Raw genomic sequence first — 17962 nt, 5'->3', positions numbered from 1 at the left:
CTAGAAACCATCATTCTCAGCAAACTATTGCAAGGACAGAAAACCAAACAGCACATGTTCTCACTCACGGGTGGTAATTGGACTATGAGAACACTTGGACACAAGAAGAGGATCATCACACACCGGGTCCTATTTTGGGAAGGGGGAAAGGGGGAGGGATAGCATTAGGAGATATACCTAATGTAAATGACGAGTTAATAGGTGCAGTACACCAGCATGGCAGATGTATACATATGTAACAAACCTGCACGTTGTGCACATGTACCCTAGAACTTACAGTATCATAATAATAATAAAACAATTACAACAGTAACAGCAAAGATCACTCGTTATAGATTACCAGAGCAGACACAATAATAACGAAAAAGTTTGAAATATTTTGAGAATTACCAAATTGTAACAAAGAAACAGTAAGTGAATACATTGTGTTGTAAAAATGACGATGATAGATTTTCTTGGTACGTGATTGACACAAATCTGAAAGCAGTATTTGTGAATTGCAATAGGGTAAAGAGAAATAAAATGATGTATGCATTTATCTCATTATTTAAGATGGCCCTCATCATAAAAAATTCTTTTGTTCTGAAGGATAGATTTTCTTGGCTAGGAGAAGAGTAATTTTGTTTAAAAATATGTGCAAGGTTGCCAATTCCATGGATTTGAACCATTTTAGAAAGGCACAATTTTATCACAGCACTGGGTAAATCAGTTTCAATAAATTACAGCTAGTTTATTTCAGAATAGATCATAATTGAGAGAAAAAATGTTGAAACATTTTGTGCTCAGGAAAATTTCTACAGGAATTTCTTCTCTTCCTTAAATAGGTGAGTTTTGGAGTCTAAATGATAAAATACCTCAAAGATTGGCATTCTCCAAGTTAGGTGGATATTTGTGTCAACCAGTCTTTCTTTATTCAGGGATGCATTTTTCCTGAAATTCAAGTAAGGAAGCATCCAGTTTACTTAGTTTATAGAAACATTATTTATATATTATTTGAAATGGTAATGTTTTATACACAATCTATATTGGTATTATTGCTGACGAGTTGATGGGTGCAGCACACCAACATGGCACAAGTATACATATGTAACAAACCTGCAAGTTATGCACATGTACCCTAGAACTTAAAGTATAATAAAAAAATAAAAATAAAAAATAAAAAAGTAAAATAAAATAAAATACCAATGTTTTGTAAGCAATCACAATTAATTGATGATACATCTATATGGTAGATAATTCCACAGGCATTAAACGATATAATTAAAAGTTTTCAATTATAAGATCTTTTTAAAAAGTTCAGAAGAATATGTAAACATGCTTATGAGATGTAAACAATACAAAATCAGATAATTAAATTATGTGTATCATATGATCACAATTATATCAAAGTGTGCACAAAGAAAACTCACTGGAGAGACTGCTTTAAACTTTTAACAGTACTACTCTCTCTTGTTTATGGGATAAATGATGATGTTTATTTTTGTCTTTAACATTTTCTGTTTTTCAAATTTTATATAATGACTGGTGTATATTTTACAGCTATTGAAAAGGTATTAAAAGAAAAAATCATGAAGAAAAGAAACAGAAAATAGATCCTGGAGTCTGTCTTATCTTCTTTTCCTGTGTAATCAAGAAAGCCTAGGCAGAGTATTATTATTGGTAAGTTCTGGAAAACCTCCCTTAGATGCAAATCCCAGATGAAAAACACTCTTATTAAGTGAAATATACTTGTTTCAACTGTAGGTGTTTATCAAAAACAAAAGGCGGGAGGAAGAGATAGCTCTATCAGTGGAGCAATACTGCCACCAAAAGAAAAATATTGAGAAAAGCTCCATAACAAGAGAGAAAAACAGAGCAAGAGAAGAGTAGAAGAGAAAATTGGGAGGTTTCATATATAGACTACTTGGTTTTCTGCTTTAGCTGACGTCACTCATCAGTGATCATAAGGGAACCAGTTTTACCCCTTAGTTGTCACTAATGAAATAGGTATGGCTGGTCCAGCCTTGAGCCATTTGAGAGATTGGAAGGAGGCAGATCTCTGAGTGGCTGGGAATTCTCACTAGAGAAAATAAACGGCCATATGTCAAAGGGATGGGATGATGGGATTTGCTAAACAAGCTGATTAGAATCAAGATCTCTGGGGGAGATTGCAGAACTCTGAGTTGTGAAATTGTATTTCCTGGAGTGCTAGGGTTTCAGCAAAAGTGGCACAGGAAACTCCTCATTTAAATAGTGTATCTTTTTTTAATGTATTGAAAATGTACATGTAATTTTGTTTGAAGAATAAAGCAATACCAAAACCGGTAGCCTGAAGTACAATCTAGTTTTTTCTGCTTGATTTTGTATGTTTACAGGGTCATAACAAATGGGAAGTTCAATTTGGTTTATGGGATTAGGACTGGAGCATTCATCTGCTTCACTTGCTCCTTTCCCCATAATTAGATTAAATCAGGAAGTCCCTAGGTTCATTCACCTTTTGCAATACACTGTACATTTTGGGGTACTCTGGAGGTAAAAGATGGGTTCCAATTATGACGTTAGATGGGTCCCAATTATGATGTTAGTGCTTCCCATAGCACCACTGGGAATTCAAAACTCACTTCCCTATGTGCTCCGATTTCTCACCTGGGGTTGTGACAAGTCATAAAAGGTATAATAAAGAGGAAAGGCCTGAGTATTTTAAGCAGTGAAATGACATGCCTACCAAATATTGAGACATAAATCCATGGTAATTAATATAAGTGCAGAAATAGTCTGACAGAACACTGGGACAGAGTGTATTAGCTCGTTTTCACACTGTTATACAGATACTACCTGAGACTGGGCAATTTTCAAATCAAGTAGTTTTATTTGACTCACAGTACTGTATGACTGTGGAGGCCTCAGGAAACTTACAATTATTACAGAAGGCTAAGCAGAAGCATGCATCTTCTTCACAAGGTGGCAGGAGAGGAGGTGAGCTAAAGGGAAGTGCCACAATTTAAAACCATCAGATCTCATGAGAACTCCCTTGCTATCATGAGAACAGCATGGGGAAAACTGCCCCATAGATACAATTACTTTCCACCAGGTACCTCCCTTGACACATGGGGATTACAATTCAAAATGAGATTTGGGTGGGGACACAAGAGCCAAACCATATAACAGATTTAAAACAGTTCCAAGTTTATGTAATTTAATATATAACACGGGAAATATTTTAAATTATTAGGTAAAGGATAGACTAACAATTTACTGATATTGAAACAATGAGCTGGCCACTGGAAATAAATTAATTTATCAAAAACTTAAATATTTTAAATGTACAAAACAAAACTCCAGAGGTATTAAAAATAAATATTGATAAGGAATTTAAAAATCATGGTTTGGGGAAAGGTTTTTTTCTAAATATGGTGTAAAAGCCACAAACTGTAATAAAAATGATTAACAGGATTGACTATATAAATATTGTAGTTCTCCTTGAAGAGGTACTTTACATCCCTTGTAAGTTGGATTCCTAGGTATTTTATTCTCTTTGAAGCAATTGTGAATGGAAGTTCATTCATGATTTGGCTCTCTGTTTGTTTGTTACTGTTGTATAAGAATGCTTCTTATTTTGCACATTAATTTTGTATCCTGAGACTTTGCTGAAGTTGCTTATCAGCTTAAGGAGATTTTGGGCTGAGACAATGGGGTTTTCTAAATATACAATCATGTCATTTGCAAACAGGGTCAATTTGACTTCTTCTTTTCCTAACTGAATCCCCTTTATTTCTTTCTCTTGCCTGATTGCCCTAGCCAGAACGTTCACCACTATGTTGAATAGGAGTGGTGAGAGAGGGCATCCCTGTCTTGTGCCAGTTTTCAAAGGGAATGCTTCCAGTTTTTGCCCATTCAGTATGATATTGGCTGTGGGTTTGTCATAAATAGCTCTTATTATTTTGAGATATGTTCCATCAATACCGAATTTATTGAGCGTTTTTAGCATGAAGGGCTGTTGAATTATGTCAAAGGCCTTTTCTGCGTCTATTGAGGTAATCATGTGGTTCTTGTCTTTAGTTCTGTTTGTATGCTGGATTATGTATATTGATTTGCGTATGTTGAACCAGCCTTGCATCCCAGGGATGAAGCCCACTTGATCATGGTGGATAAGCTTTTTGATGTGCTGCTGGATACGGGTGGCCAGTATTTTACTGAGGATTTTTGCATCGATGTTCATCAGAGATATTGGTGTAAAATTCTCTTTTTTTGTTGTGTCTCTGCCAGGCTTTGGTATCAGGATGATATTGGCCTTATACAGTGAAATCAAAGAGGACACAAACAAATGGAAGAACATACCATGCTCATGGATAGGAAGAATCAATATCGTGAAAATGGCCATACTGCCCAAGGTTATTTATAGATTCAATGCCATCCTCATCAAGCTACCAATGAGTTTCTTCACAGAATTGGAAAAAACTGCTTTAAAGTTCATATGGAACCAAAAAAGAGCCCGCATTGCCAAGACAATCCTAAGTCAAAAGGACAAAGCTGGAGGCGTCACGCTACCTGACTTCAAACTATACTACAAGGCTACAGTAACCAAAACAGCATGGTACTGGTACCAAAACAGAGATATAGACCAATGGAACAGAACAGAGTCCTCAGAAATAACACCACACATCTACAGCCATCTGATATTTGACAAACCTGAGAGAAACAAGAAATGGGGAAAGGATTCCCTATTTAATAAACGGTGCTGGGAAAATTGGCTAGCCATAAGTAGAAAGCTGAAACTGGATCCTTTCCTTACTCCTTATACGAAGATTAATTCAAGATGGATTAGAGACTTAAATGTTAGACCTAATACCATAAAAACCCTAGAAGAAAATCTAGGTAGTACCATTCAGGACATAGGCATGGGCAAGGACTTCATGTCTAAAACACCAAAAGCAATGGCAGCAAAAGCAAAAATTGACAAATGGGATCTAATTAAACTACAGAGCTTCTGCACAGCAATAGAAACTACCATCAGACTGAACAGGCAACCTACAGAATGGGAGAACATTTTTGCAACCTACTCATCTGACAAAGGGCTAATATCCAGAATCTACAAAGAACTCATACAAATATACGAGAAAAAAACAAACAACCCCATCAAAAAGTGGGCAAAGGATATGAACAGACATTTCTCAAAAGAAGATATTCATACAGCCAACAGACACATGAAAAAATGCTCATCATCACTGGCCATCAGAGAAATGCAAATCAAAACCACAATGAGATACCATCTCACACCAGTTAGAATGGCAATCATTAAGAAGTCAGGAAACAACAGGTGTTGGAGAGGATGTGGAGAAATAGGAACACTTTTACACTGTTGGTGGGATTGTAAACTACTTCAACCATTATGGAAAACAGTATGGCAATTCCTCAAGGATCTAGAACTAGATGTACCATATGACCCAGCCATCCCACTACTGGGTATATACCCAAAGGATTATAAATTATTCTACTACAAAGACACATGCACACGTATGTTTATTGCGGCACTATTCACAATAGCAAAGACTTGGAATCAACCCAAATGTCCATCTGTGACAGACTGGAGTAAGAAAATGTGGCCCATATACACCATGGAATACTATGCAGCCATAAAAAAGGATGAGTTTGCGTCCTTTGTAGGGACATGGATGCAGCTGGAAACCATCATTCTTAGCAAACTATCACAAGAAGAGAAAACCAAACACCACATGTTCTCACTCATAGGTGGGAACTGAACAATGAGATCACTTGGACTCGGGAAGTGGAACATCACGCACTGGGTCCTATCATGGGGAGGGGGGAGGGGGGAGGAGGGAGGGATTGCATTGGGGAGTTATACATGATATAAATGATGAATTGATGGGTGCTGACGAGTTGATGGGTGCAACACACCAACATGGCATAAGTATACATATGTAACAAACCTGCACGTTATGCACATGTACCCTAGAACTTAAAGTATAATAAAAATAAATAAATAAATAAATAAATTAATTAATAAAAAAAAAGAAAACCTGCCAACCTTATATTTTGTATCTTGCTTAAAAAAAAAAAAAAGAAAAAGAAAAAAAAAAACTTTATAAATGAAGGAGAAATAAAGTCTTTTACAGACAAGCTAACACATAGGAAATTTGCAACACTATATCATTCCTATAAGAAACACACAAAATAATTCTAAACATGAAAACAAAAATTCGATATTCTTCATCATAAAAACACACAAACATATAAAACACATAGGTTTCATAAAACAATTACAAAATGTGGAAAATAAAAATATCAAATGGCAACATGACAAAAGTACGCAAAACTACAGAGAGAGAAAAAAGAAACAAATAATCTACAAAGCAACTAGATGAAATTAACATTAAGAACAAACTTTTACTTATTAATACTAACCTTAAATGTAAATGGATTAAATCCTCCACCTAAAATATATAGATTGGCACAATGGATTAAACATTGCACTATCAATACACTGCTTGCAAGAAACTCACCTAACTGTTAAAGACACTTACAGAATAAAAATAAAGGGGTGGAGAATGATATTTTATGCAAACAGAAACAGAGAGAAGCTTAAAATAAGAATAACCAGAAATGAAAATGAGATATTACAGCTAATAACAAGAAATAGAAATGATCATCATAGACTACTATAAACATATCTATACTCATGAACTAGAAAATCTAGAGGAAAGAGATAAATCTCTGAAAATGTACAACTTTCCAAGATTGAACTAAGAAAAAGTGAAAATTTTGAGCAGATCAGTAACAGATGGTGATATTTATCCAGTAATAAAATATTTCCAAACAAAAAAAATCCCAGGCAAGATGGATGCACAGCCAAATTATACCAGACATGCAAAGAACTGATGCCAATCGTTCTGAAATCATTCCAAAAAGTTGGGAAGGATGGCATCCTTCCTTACTCATCTATTACAGCACCATGATCTAGATACCAAAGCCAGATGAGCACACAATAAAAAGAAGAAAACTACAGATCAATATTTATGATGAACATAGATGCAAAAATTCTCTACAAAATACTAGCTAACAAAATTCAATAGCACATCAAAAAGATAATACACCATGATCAAGTGGATTTTATTCAAGGAATACAATAATGTTTTAACATATGCAAATAAATAAATATGATTTACCACAAAAACAAAATTAATAGCAAGTAATGATAGGGTCATGTCAATAGGTATAGACAAATAATTTTATAAAGTTCAACCTTGCTTTATCATAAAAACCTTCAACAAACTAGGCATAGAAGGAGCATACCTCAAAATAGTAAAAGCCATATATAAAAAACCTGGAGGCAACATCATATTGAATAGGGAAAAGTTGAAAGCATACCTGAAGAACTGAAAAAAAAAAAAAAACACAAAAACAAAAAAACCCAAAAAACAATAATGCCAAATTTCCCCACTCCTATTCAATATAGTATTGGAAGCCTTAGACAAAGCAATCAGGCAAAAGACAGAAATAAAATGTATTCAAATACCCAAATTGAAAAGAAGGAAGTAAAATTATTCCTGTTTAACAGTGATATAATTTTATACCTAGAATACCCTGAAGACATGACTGAAAGACTCCTAGGTTTGATCACTGAATTCAGCAAAGTTGCAGCAATCAAAATCTGTGTTCAAAAATCAGCAGCATTTCTATGCAACAATAATGATCAGTACAAGAATCAAATTAATAAGTTAATACCATTTACAATGGATACAAAAACTAAGATACCTAGGAATATATTTAACAAAGGAAGTAAAAGATCTCTGCCAAAAACTATAAAACTCTGCTTAAAGAAATTGCAGAAGATACAAACAAATGGAATACATCCCATGTTCATAGATTGGAAAAAATATATATATATCACTAAAGTTACCATATTGCTCAAAGTAATCTACAGTTTCAATAAAATTCCTCTCAGAATACCAACATCATTTTTAACATGATTTGAAAAATGATCCTAAAATTCACATGAGCAACAACAACAAAGAGCCTGAATAGCCAAAACAATCCTAAGCAAAAAAGAATAAAGCTGGAAGACCACATTACCTGACATCAAATTATACTGCAACGTTATAGTAACCAAAACACCATGATACTGGCATAGAAATATATATATTTAAAAAACAGGATAGATAATGAAGAAATAAAGTGACATACCTACAACCAACTGATGTTTGACAAAGTCAACAAAAACATGTACTGGGAACACCCTATTCAATAATTGGTGCTGGGAAAATTGGATTGCCATGTGCAGAAGACTAAAACTGGACCACTATTCCTCACCATATACAAAAATTGACTCAAGATTGATTAAAGACTTAAATATAAGACTTGAAACTGTAATAATACTAAAAAAAAAAAAACCTGGAAAAATTTCTTCTGGACATTGGCTCAGACAAAACATTCATGACTAAGATCTCAAAAGCACATGCAACAAAAAATAGAAAAATTAGACAATGAAACTAAAAAGCTTTTGCCTAACAAGAGAAATAATCAACAAAGTGAAGATATAATCTGCAGGATGGGAGAAAATATTTTTAAACTATGCATCTGATGAAGAGCTGATATCCAGAATCTATGAGGAACTCAAACAACTCAACAACAACAAAAAGCCCCATTAAAAAGTAGGCAAAAGACACTAACAGACATTTTGAAAAAGACATATAAATGGCCAAGAAGCATATGAAAAAATGCTCCACATTACTAATTTTCAGGGAAATGCAAATTAAAACCACAGTAATGTTTTTTACACTAGTTATAATGGCTATTACTGAAAAGTCAATATATAACAGATTTTGGCAAGGATATGGAGAAAAGGAGACCCTTATACACTGTTAGTGTGAATTTATATTAGTACAATCTCTTTGGAAACCAGAAAAGATATTTCTCAAAGAACTAAAATCACAACTATCATTTGATCCACAAATCCCACTACTTGGTATTTACCCAAATGAAAAGAAATAAAAAAGATAGCTAGATTAATGTGTTTATCACAACACTATTCAAAATATCAAGGACATGGAAAAAAACCTAAGTGTCTGTCAACAAAATATTAAATAAAAAATATGATATATATATATATATATGGCATGGAGCACTACTTAACTATAAAAAATAATGAAATAATCTATTTTGCAGTAACATGAGTAGTACTGGGGACCATGATATTAAGTGAAATAACTCAGAAACAGAAAGTCAACTGCAGTATGTTCTTACACGTAAGTGGAAGGTAAATAATTTGTACACATGGACATATTGAGTGGAATAATAGACATTGGAAATTTGAAAAGGTGGAAAAACGGGTGTGGGTGAGAAATGATAAATTGCTTAATGGGTACAATGTACACAATCTGGGTGATGACTGCACCAAAAGTCCAGACCTTACCACTATGCCATATATCCATGTAAATAAAAACTATAATTGTATCCCCTAAATCTCTTTTAAAACCAAATAGATACGCTTTATATTGTCTAGAAAGGAGATATGGTAGTAGTTACCATCTTCTACCCACCCAACAATATGATTTCAAAATAAATAAAAAAACTGCAAGAATTGTTAGGTGGAACTGGCAAATTTACAATCATAGTGGAGTACTTATTTATTTTTTAAATGATACTTTAAGTTCTGGGATACATGTGCAGAACGTGCAGGCTTGCTACATAGGTACACACGTGCTATGGTGGTTTGCTGCACCCATCCGCCCATCATCTACATTAGGTATTTCTCCTAATGCTATCCCTCCCCTAGACCACCACCCCCACACAGACCATGATGTGTAACGTTCCTCTCCATATGTCCATGTTTTCTCGTTCAACACCCACTTATGAGTGAGAACATGCGGTGTTTGGTTTTCTGTTACTGTGTTAGTTTGCTGAGAATGATGGTTTCCAACTTCATCCATGTTCCTGCAAAGGACATGAACTCATCCTTTTTTATGACTGCATAGCATTCCATGGAATATATGTGCCATTTCTTAATCCAGTCTATCATTGATGGGCATTTGGGTTGGTTCCAATTCTTTGCTATTGTGAATTTTGCTGCAATAAACACACATGCGCATGTGTCTTTATAGTAGAATGATTTATAATCCTTTGGGTATATACCCAGTAATGGGATTGCTGGGTCAAATGGTATTTCTTGTTCTAGATCCTTGAGGAATTGTTACACTGTCTTCCACAATGGTTGAACTAATTTACACTCCCAACAAAAGTGTTTCTATTTCTCCGTAGTAGAGTCTTTAATGCATCTCTTTTAGAAATGGACATATCAAAAGCACACAAAAAATAAGACTGTAGGGTATTTGAATAACAACAAACTCGTTTGAGAAGGTAAAGTGTATAAAACATTATATCCAATAGAGAATTAGCCATAAAGAATACATCTTTAATTTTCCTGCTTTCAACAAAGCAAAACAAAATAAAACAAAAGCTTTTCTTGGTCTCTGAGAAAACAAAAGAGCTGGCAGGGACGTGCAAGCAGTTAACGTACAAACTCCGATTCCTGGTCTAGGTGGCTTCATATGCCCCTCCCTGTTTCCACTCATAGAACAAAGTTACTGTAGTATTTTCAACTGAAGAGAGAGTGGAAAAAAGGAGAGTGTGAGCTTATATAGCACACTACCTTTCTCTCTTTTCTACTTTAGTTTTTAAAATTATTATGTGCAATTAAGTGTGAAGTAGGAAAAATTAGACGCATAGGGGTATATGTGGGCAAGGCAAGGACTACTAATTCCCAAGCAAAAGATACGTGGCTTGAAACACATTCAAAATACCACCAATTATAGTAACCCCAAAATTTGTTTTAACATATTTGATGTCACTATCTCTTATTTCTCGGATCACATCCTGATAGTAGTCAGGGATTAGACACTGTAGATATTTCTAGTTAAGGTGAGCAAGGGGAGTTCTTGTTTAGGAAGCCCATCTTAGTATACAGAGCAAAACAATACAAGTAGAGATGGGCAAGAACTCACTATCTCCATTCCAAGGAACTACCCCAAATCAAAATCTGTGTTTTTATGCCTCTTTCTTTCTAACTGTTGTCCTATGTTTTGGAGTCTAGAGTGACTACTCTTACAATGAAATCATGTTCTTCAAATTAGAACTTCATCACTCTTTTCAATGTATACTTGGTATGTAATAGTTCAGATCCACAAGAAATACATTCACATCATCACAGGAAATTTGAATTTAATTTTTGTTAGCAAAATAAAAATGAGTTGGTAGTTAATGTGAGTATAATTTTACTAATATGGCTTTGAATGGTGGTAAAAATGTTTTTACATTGTTGAATCTTTTTATTTTTTATATACAGCATAACAAGCTTTGACTTTTTATTCACTTATATTGTAGGTTTTATTTTACATTCAGGGGTAAATGTGCAGGATTGTTATATAGGTAAATTGTATGTCATGGGGGTTTGGTGTACATATTATTTTGCCACACAGGTAGTAAGCATAATACCCGAAAGGTAGATTTTCTTTTTATCCTCACCTTCCTCCCTTCTTCCACCTTCAAGTAGGTCCTAGTTTCTGTTGTTGCCTTCTTTGTGTCCACATGTAATCAATGTTTATTTCCCACTAATAAGTGAAAATGTGGTTTTCTCTTCCTCTATGTTCGCATAGGATAAAGGCATCCAACTCCAACAATGTTGCTGCAAAGGACATGATCTCATTCTTTATTGTGACTGTGTAGTATTCCATAATGAATATGTACCACATTTCTAAATCCAGTCTACCATTAATGAGCATTTAGGTTGATTCCATGACTTCAATATTGTGGATAGTGCTGCAATAAACATACGTGTACTTGTGTCTTAATGGTAAAATGGTTTCTATTCATTTGGATATATACCCTGTAATGGGACTGCTGGGTCAAATGGTAATTTTGCCTTGAGTTCTTTGAGAAATTGCTTGCATTAGACTTCTGGTAGAATTTGGCTGTAAATCCATTTGGTCCTTTGCTTTTTCTTGTTGGTAGGCTTTTTATTACTGATTGAATTTTGTAACTCATTATTGGTCTGTTCAAGGATACACTTTCCCTGATTCAGTCTTGGAAGGTTGTATGTGTCCAGAAATGTAACTATTTCTTCTAGCTATTCTAGCTTGTGTGCATAGAGGTGTCTGTAGTAGTCCCTGAGGGTTTCGTTGTGGTTGTTGTATTTTTGTGGGGTCAGTTGTAATGTCCCTTTGTCATTTCTAATTGTATTTATTTGGATCTTTTCTCTCTTTTTTCTTTATTCATCTAGCTGGTGGTCTGTAATCAATTTTTTCAAAGGTCCAACTCCTGGATTTTTAAAAATCTTTTTTATTTATTTTTTGCATCTCAATTCTCTTCAGTTCAGTTTCGATTTTGTTTCTTTTCCGTCTTCTGCTAGTTTTGTGGTTGGTGTGTCATTGTTACTCTAGGTCCTCTAGTTATGATTTTAGGTTGTTGAGATCTTTCTAGCTTTTTCATGTGTGCATTTACAGCTATAAACTTCTCTCTTAATACTGTTTTAGCTGTATACCAGAGATTCTGGTATTTTGTATATTTGTTCTCATTAGTTTCAAAGAATTTCAGGATTGTATTGTTTACCCAAAAGTCATTCAGAAGCAAGTTACTTAATTTACATGTAATTTTGTTTTTAAGTGATTCTCTTTTTATTCATTCATGTTTTTATTGCACTGTGGTCTGTGTGTGACCATGACTGGTTTAAGTTTTTTTTTTTTAATTTCCAGAGGATTGTTTTATGGCCAATTGTGTGGTTGATTTTAGAGTATGTGCCATGTGCAGATGAGATGACTGTATATTCTCTTACTTGGAGATGGAAAGTTCTGTAGATGTCCATTATGTCCATTTAGTCAAGTGTCCAGTTAAGGTCCTGAATATCTTCTTTAGTTATCTGCCTTGATGATCTAATACTGTCAGTAAGGTTTTGAAAGATGTTGAAATCTTCATCTATTATTGTGTAGTTATCTAAGTCTCTTCATAGGTGTCTAAAAATTTGCTTTATGAGTCTGGATGCTTTCGTTTGGGTACAAGTATTTTTAGGATAATTAGATCTGCTTGAATTTAGTCTTTTATTATTTGTTGATTATTATTATTTTTTATTATACTTTAAGTTCTGCGATACCTGTGCAGAATGTGCAGGTTTGTTACATAGGTATACACGTGTCATGGTGGTTTGCTGCACCCATCAACCCATCATCTATATTAGTTATTTCTTCTAGTGCTATCCCTCCCCTAGACCACCACCCCCCAACAGGCCTTTGCGTGTGATGTTCTCCTCCCTGTGCCCATGTGTTTTCATTGTTCATCTCCCACTTATGAGGGAGAACATGCGGAGTTTTGTTTTCTGTTCTTGTGTTAGTTTGCTGAGAATTATGGTTTCCAGCTTCATCCATGTCCCTGTAAAGGACATGAACTCATCATTTTTTATGGCTGCATAGTATTCCATGATGTATATGAGCCACATTTTCTTTATCCAGTCTATCATTGAAGGGCATTTGGCTTGGTTCCAAGTCTTTGCTATTGTGAATAGTGTTGCAATAAACATACGTGTCCATGTGTCTTTATAGTAGAATGATTTATAATCCTTTGGGTATATACTCAGTAATGCGATTGTTGGGTCAAATGGTATTTCTGGATCTAGAAAATTGAATAATTGCCACACTGTCTTCCACAGTGGTGGAACTAATTTACACTTCCACCAACAGTGTAAAAGCATTCCTGCTTCTCCAAATCCTCTCCAGCATCTGTAGTTTTCCAACTTTTTAATGATCACCATTCTAACTGGCATGAGATGGTATCTCATTGTGGTTTTGATTTGCGTTTATCTAATGTAGAGTGATGATGAGCTTTTTTTCACATGTTTTTGGCTGCATAAATATCTTCTTTTGAGAAGTGTCTGTTCGTATTATTTGCCCACTTTTGGATGGGGTGTTTTTTTGTAAATTTGTTTAAGTTTCTTGTAGATTCTGGATATTATCCCATTGTAAGATGGATAGATTGCAAAATTATACCCACATTCTGTAGGTTGCCTGTTCAATCTGACGATAGCTTCTTTCTCCGTGCAGAAGCTCTTCATTTTAATTAGATTCCTTTGTCAATTTTGCCTTTTGTTGCCATTGCTTTTGCTGTTTTAATCATGAAGTCTTTGCCCATGCCTATGTCCTGAATGGTATTGCCTAGGTTTTCTTCTTGGGTTTTTATGGTTTTAGGTCTTATGTTTAAATATTTAATCAATCTTGAGTTAATTTTTGTATAAGGTTCAAAAAATGGGTCCAGTTTTAGTTTTCTGCCTATGGCTAGCCAGTTTTTCCAACACCGTTTATTAAATAGGAAATCCTTTACCCGTTGCTTGTTTTTGTCAGGTTTGTCAAAGATCAGATAGTTGTAGATGTGTGACGTTATTTCTGAGGCCTCTGTTTTGTTCAATTGGTCTGTACATCTGTTTTGGTACTAGTGCCATGCTGTTTTGGTTACTGTAGCCTTGTAGTATAGTTTGAAGTCAGGTAGCATGATGCCTCCAGTTTTGTACCTTTTGCTTAGGATTGCCTTGGCTATACAGGCTCTTTTTTTGGTCCATATGATATTTAAAATAGCTTTTTTTTCTAATTCTGTGAAGAAGGTCAATGGTAGCTTGAAGGGGATAGCATTAAATCTACAAATTACTTTGAGCATTATGGCTATTTTCACAATATTGATTCTATCAATGAGCATGGAATGTTCTTCCATTTGTTTGTGTCCTCTCTTGTTTCCTTGAGCAGTAGTTTGTAGCTCTCCTTGAAGAGGTCGTTCACATCCCTTGTAAGTTGTATACCTAGGTATTTTATTCTCTTTGTAGCAATTGTGAATGGGAGTTCACTCATGATTTGGCCCTTTGTTTGTCTATTATTGGTGTATAGGAATGCTTGTGATTTTTGCACATTGATTTTGTATCCTGAGATTGCTGAAGTTGCTTATCAGCTTAAGGAGATTTTGGGCTGAGACGATGGGGTTTTCTAAATATACAATCATGTCATTTGCAAAGAGGGACAATTTGACTTCCTCTCTGCCTATGTGAATACACTTTATTTCTTTGTCTGGTCTGATTGCCCTGGCCAGAACTTTCAATACTATGTTGAATGGAAGTGATGAGAGATGGCATGCTTGTCTTGTGCCAGTTTTTCAAGAAAATGCTTCCAGCTTTTGCTCATTCAGTACGATATTGGCTGTGAGTCTGTCGTAAGTAGCTCTTATTATTTTGCGATATGTTCCATTAATACCTAGTTTTATTTTGTGATACGTTCCATCATTACTTCCAGGTTTGCCCATTCAGTATGATATTGGCTGTAGGTTTGTCATAAATAGCTCTTACTATTTTGAGTTACGTTCCATCAGTACCTAGTTTATTGAGAGTTTTCAGTGTGAAGGAATGTTGAAGGTGTTCTCTGCATCTATTGATATAATCATGTGGATTTTGTCATTGGTTCTGTTTATGCAATGGATTACATCTATTGATTTACATATGTTGAAACAGCCTTGCATCCCAGGGATGAAGCTGACTTGATCATGGTGGATAAGCATTTTGATGTGCTGCTGAATTCAATTTGCCAGTGTTTTACTGAGAATTTTTGCATCGATGTTCATCAGGAATATTGGCTTGAAATTTTGTGTGTGTGTGTCTCTTCCAGGTTTTGGTATCAGGATGATGCTGGTCTCATCAAATGATTTAGAGAGGAGTCCCTCTTTTTCAATTTTTTTTGGAAGAGTTTCAGAAAAAAATGGTACTAGCACCTCTTTTTACCTCTGGTAGAATTCACCTGTGAATCTATCTGGTCCTGGGTGTTTTTGGTTCATAAGCTATTAATTACTGCCTCAATTTCAGAACTTGTTATTGGTCTATTCAGGGATTTGCCTTCTTTCTGGTTTAGTCTTTGGAGGGTGTATGTGTCCAGGAATTTATCCATTTCTTCTAGATTTTCTAGTTTATTTGACTAATGGTGTTTATAGTATCCTCTGATGGTGGTTTGCATTTCTGTAGGATCAGTGGTGATCACTCCTTTTTCAATTTTTATTGTGTCTATTTGATGCTTCTCTCTTTTCTTCTTTATTAGTCTGGCTAGCAGTCTATATATTTTGTTAATCTTTTCAAAATCCAGCCCTGGATTCATTGATTTTTTGAAGATTTTTTCATGGTCTCTGTCTTCTTCTGTTCTGCTCTGATCTTAGTTATTTTTTGTCTTCTGCTAGCTTTTGAATTTGTTTTATCTTGTTTCTCTAGTTCTTTCTTTTTTCTTTTTTCTTTTTATTTTTATTATACTTTAAGTTCTAGGGTACATGTGCATAACGTACAGGTTTTTTACATATGTAAAGGGACATGTCGAGAGCACAATTCCATTTACAATAGTTACAAAAAGAAATAAAATATGTAGGAATATATCTAACCAAGAAATAGAAAGGTATCTACAAGGGAAGCTACAAAACACTGTTGAAAGAAATCATACATGATGCATACAAATGGAACAAACATTCCATGCTTATGGATTGGAAGAATCAATATTGTCAAATGGCCATGCTGCCCAAAACAATATGCAGATTCAATGCTTTTCCTACCAAAATAGTCATGTCACTTTTCACAGAATTCCAAAAAAAATTTTAAATTTATATGGAACCAAAAAAGAGGCCGAATAGCCAAAGCAATCCTAAGCAAAAAGAACAAAGCTGGAAACATCACATTACCCAACTTCAAATTATATTAAAAGCCTACAGTAACCAAAAGAGCATGGTACTGGTAAAAACAAACAAAAAACAGACCCATAGACCAACAGAATATAATAGAGAGCCCAGCAAACAAACCACACACCTAAAACTATCTGATCTTGAACGCAAAATAAACACTAGGGAAAGAACACTCTATTCAACAGGTGGTGCTGGGATGGATAGATAACCCTACGTATAGACCCTTATTTTTCACCACATACAGAAATTATCTCAAGATTAGATAAAGATTGAAATGGAACACCTCAAACTAGATAAAAACCCTCAAAAAGAAGGGAAATATTCTGGACAATGGTTATTGTAAACAATTTATGACTAAGTTCTGAAAAGCAATTGCAACAAAAACAAACATTGACAAGTGGAAACAAATTAAACTGAAGAGCTTCTGCACAGCAAAAGAAACTATCAACAGAGTAAACAGAGAACCTAAACAATGGGAGAAAATACTGACAAACCATACATCTGAAAAAGGTCTGATATCTGGGATCTATAAGGAACTAAATTCAACAAGCAAAATACAAATAATCCCATTAAGAATCAGGCAAAGGACATTAACAGAAACTTCTCAAAAGATGACATGCAAGTGACCAAGAACATATGAAAATATTCTCAACATCCTTAATTATCAGATAAATTCTAATTAAAGCCACAATGAGATACTATCCCATACTTGTCTGCCACACTTGTCTGCATGGATATTACTAAAAAGTCCAAAACAAAACAAAACAAAACAAAGCAAAACAAAACAAAAACAAAACAAAAAAACAGATGCTGGTGAGGCTGTGGAGAAAGAGGAATGCTTATACAGCACTGGTGGGAATGTAAATAAGTTCAGCCTCTGTGGAAAGAAGTTATGCGATTTCTCAAAGAATTTAAAACAGAATTACCATTATATTCAGCATTTCTATTATTGCGTATACACCCAAATAGAATAGAAATTGTTCTACTATAAAACCACATGCACGAGTGTGTTCACAGCACTATTCACAATAGCAAAGAAATGGAATCAACTTAGATGCTAATCAACGATAGGTTGGATAAAGAAAATGTGGTATATAGTCTTTATGGAATACTATGAATCCATAAGAAAAAACAAGATCATGTTGTTATGGTTACTATGATTTTGGTTTTCTTAATATGCTGAGGATTGTTTTATTTCTGATTTTGTGGTTGATTTCAGATTACGTGCCATGTG

The 17962-nt window shown here is 34.6% G+C and overlaps 1 long non-coding RNA gene across 1 annotated transcript in view; it reads left to right on the top strand.

Annotated features, from left to right (window-relative positions):
* LOC115898791 overlaps positions 1-17962 on the top strand; it is a 427626-nt gene that overhangs the window by 393110 nt on the left and 16554 nt on the right. The window contains exon 3 of the long non-coding RNA XR_004058456.1: positions 1540-1659. This is a non-coding gene — a long non-coding RNA (uncharacterized LOC115898791). The remainder of the gene's footprint in view (positions 1-1539; positions 1660-17962) is intronic.

The sequence above is a fragment of the Rhinopithecus roxellana genome, chromosome 7 (assembly GCF_007565055.1).
Source record: "Rhinopithecus roxellana isolate Shanxi Qingling chromosome 7, ASM756505v1, whole genome shotgun sequence".
Lineage (NCBI taxonomy): Eukaryota > Metazoa > Chordata > Mammalia > Primates > Cercopithecidae > Rhinopithecus > Rhinopithecus roxellana.
This window is presented reverse-complemented; position numbering and strand designations above follow the sequence as displayed.